The following is a 3,219-nucleotide window of genomic DNA, read 5'->3' as shown; positions in this document are numbered from 1 at the left end:
ATTTTTCTCCTGACGCAAATCCAGTTATTGTCTATTATTCCATCACGACAATAACAATTACTATCAACACTGCAGTACCCGCTGCTTACTTGGACTCGAATTCAACCCTGGCCATCAGGCGCAAGCTCGATGGTCTAGTGCTATGATGCTAGGCTAGTGATCTGGAGATCGTGGGTTCGAGTCCCAACAACTTGCGATTTTTTTTCGCAGTTGTTTTCAAATGTACTGAGTATTCGGTACATTTCCACGACAGGTAGGGCAAAATTACACCTATACAAGTTTTTTTGGGTCGTATAAACATAGAGCTACAAATCATAAAAGCAACAGATAAAGCCTGGTCTATAAATTTGCTACATTGCTGCTACAGCAATTGCGACATGTATGCCAGTAGTGATTCCAAAATTTCGTGACAGGTTGTCCGACATGAGGTCCAACATGTCCGATAGGGGGTCCGAAACAAAGGACCAAATAAATTAATTATGGTTCTGGATAAAAAATACCTGGTAGGGTTGACTTGAGTTTTAATGGCTTAGTACGACCCAATTGTGCATTCAGGCCACAATATTAGGGATTGGCAATCAAATTAACGTTATTTGGATAGGCAAATTATTATTTTTGGTTCGACAACCCCACTGTGGCTAATGGCCGACACATGCATCAGACAACGGGTAGGGGGGTGGTTCAGGCCTGTCCAACAGGAGGAAGATTCCCACTGCCCCCCCCCCCCCCTCTGGCGCCACCACTGACTTGGTTGTTGGGAAAGTTCTCTGACTTGTTGCCAAATAATCAAGGAATTTAAAGTTCAACTATACCGATTTCTCAGTAACAAACCAGAGACCAATTATCTGCCAAATTTTCTAAATCAAGGACGTCAATCCGTGGTTGAAATTGGGGTGGGGGGATGAAATGCGAAAAAAGAAAGCCTTGGCTGTAGACCCAAGTCTTGGTTGGAGCCAGGGGGGTTGTCTAGGAAAGCTCTCACGCCTATAGCCTTTTGTAAGTTGTATCGTTGTAATTTTAAGTAATGCAATTAATGTTGATTTCCATACTACATTTTTAAAATACAGTGGTGGATCCAGAAATTTGAAATAGAGGGGGCCAAGGGAGTGACTTTTCCAGATGGAGAATATAGACACCCTCAGCCCCACCACGGTTGGGGCTGAGGTAAGAAATTTATGATTATGGCCAGAAATAGCACTCTCAGACTAAATTTGAATATACAGTAATTTTCTTTTTTCTCCACTTTTAAATTTTGAAAAAAATTAGGGAGAGTGTGCACCCCCTATAAGAGACAGACATTAATAATAGACTGGTTTGTTTTTTTTTCAATAGAATCATTGCTTCCTTTGTGGGATATAAAGAAACTGGCAAAAGAACGCAATTACCTGAAATGCAAGATCTGCCTAAAGGAAGATGTCAGTGTATTGCTGATACCCTGTCATCATCTGGCTGTCTGCACACAGTGTGACCGTGTGATACTGTTTTGTCCTATATGCATAATGCCTATAAAAACTTGTAAGAAAGCATACTTGTCTTAAGTGTACAGTATCGAGTCGATGGCAAATGGATGTGTCCTGCTTTTGAATGTAATTTGTCGCATTTTCAGCAGTAATATCTTGAATTTTTTGGGGTTGGAATGCATATCGTGTGTGCTGGGGCAGATGCAGGGCAGGGGGTGGGTACAGACAGTGCGTTCATACTCTCCTAAATTGTATTAAGAAAAATAATTATAATGAATATATATAAATACAAGAGTGCTATTTCTGAGCACCTAGGTTCATATTCTCAAAATGTTCGCACCTCAGCTCCAATCATGGTGGGGCTGAGGTGGTGTGGACTCTCAGCACCCCTTATCGCCAAATCCTGCATCCGCCTCACGTGTGGTAGGTGTATTGTACAGTGGTGGTGCTGTAGGTATTGTGTGGTATGGCTTAACATTATGAAACTGAGATAAAGTGAATTTTTGATAAAACACTGAGAGCCACACATAAACTTTGACATTTCCAGAAACCTGCTTGCACTGCTTTTATACCACTTTATGCTCAGTTAATTTTACTTATTACATATTTTGACAATTGGATTATAAAAGCAAAGGATTTTCTAACCAAAGATGGTAGACAGGCCACACACATAAGGTTGTCACAGGGCTCCAAAAATTGCCATCGGGCAGCATGTGGGGTGGCCTGTGGGCCGCATTTGCCCACCTGTGTCCTAAATCACTTGAAGCAATTGATATTAATGAGTAGAAGTATTCTTCAGCAAACATCCTACGAGATCAGAACCAAAACCAATTGATTGCTACCTTGTTTTGTGTGCAAAATGAGGTTTTGCTTCAGAGTTTAGGTTTTGAATGAGAAACTTGCAGATGACATCCAAAGTTTGTTTGCGCATTTGTATGTGTCAAGCTTTCTTTTAGGTTGTTACCTTATCGTACCAGCTAAATAGAAGTGTCCTGCTTTTTTGGTCTTTGTGTCCGTATATGGATGGTCAAGGGTTAGAAAGACTAGCAAATCATGTGTGTGGTAGGGGTGCATTAAGTAGCATAGTACAGTAGGAATAAAGAGATACGGTGTTAGTTAATATTTCTGTATTGTGGCATCTAAAAGGTCGACACACATATTCATGTTTACGTCTGATATATTATACAGTATCAGTATCCACATTGTAAGGTGATTGTGTCATACCATATGGAACACATACAGTATTATGACTTGCTGTAGGTGGATTAGGTGTGTGGTGGTGTACTCTATATATTTTATACACTATTATTAAGTAGCTTACTTGTCACGGTATGCCTATTTAATTAAAACAAATTAATAGAAATATTCAAAATATACACGATATTATTGCAGTATGTAGAATTATATATTATTAATGTAATAAGATGTTATCAAAAATATATTATTCAAATAATAATAATTATAATATAATAATATAATAATACTAGATGTTGAGTAAGTAATTTTAGGTTTTAATTGTATATTTCATTTCATGTTACATAGCTGTAGTATAAATTAAAATTTGGTGATAGCAGATTTGACATTCTTTTATGAGTATTTGATTCCGATTCAATACAGATAATACTTGTATTTCATATATTTTCTCTTAAATGTCCAAGCAAAAATAAACTGCTGTAGAAACAATGTGAAGTGGAAGCATAAAGAGTCCCACATTAAGCTCTTGCAAAATCAATGATGACCGAGGTGGAGTTAACTATTA

Source organism: Anneissia japonica, unplaced genomic scaffold (assembly GCF_011630105.1).
Source record: "Anneissia japonica isolate Jap-2015-1 unplaced genomic scaffold, ASM1163010v1 scaffold234_len1672027_cov178, whole genome shotgun sequence".
In the NCBI taxonomy this organism is placed as follows: Eukaryota; Metazoa; Echinodermata; class Crinoidea; order Comatulida; family Comatulidae; genus Anneissia; species Anneissia japonica.
This window is presented reverse-complemented; position numbering follows the sequence as displayed.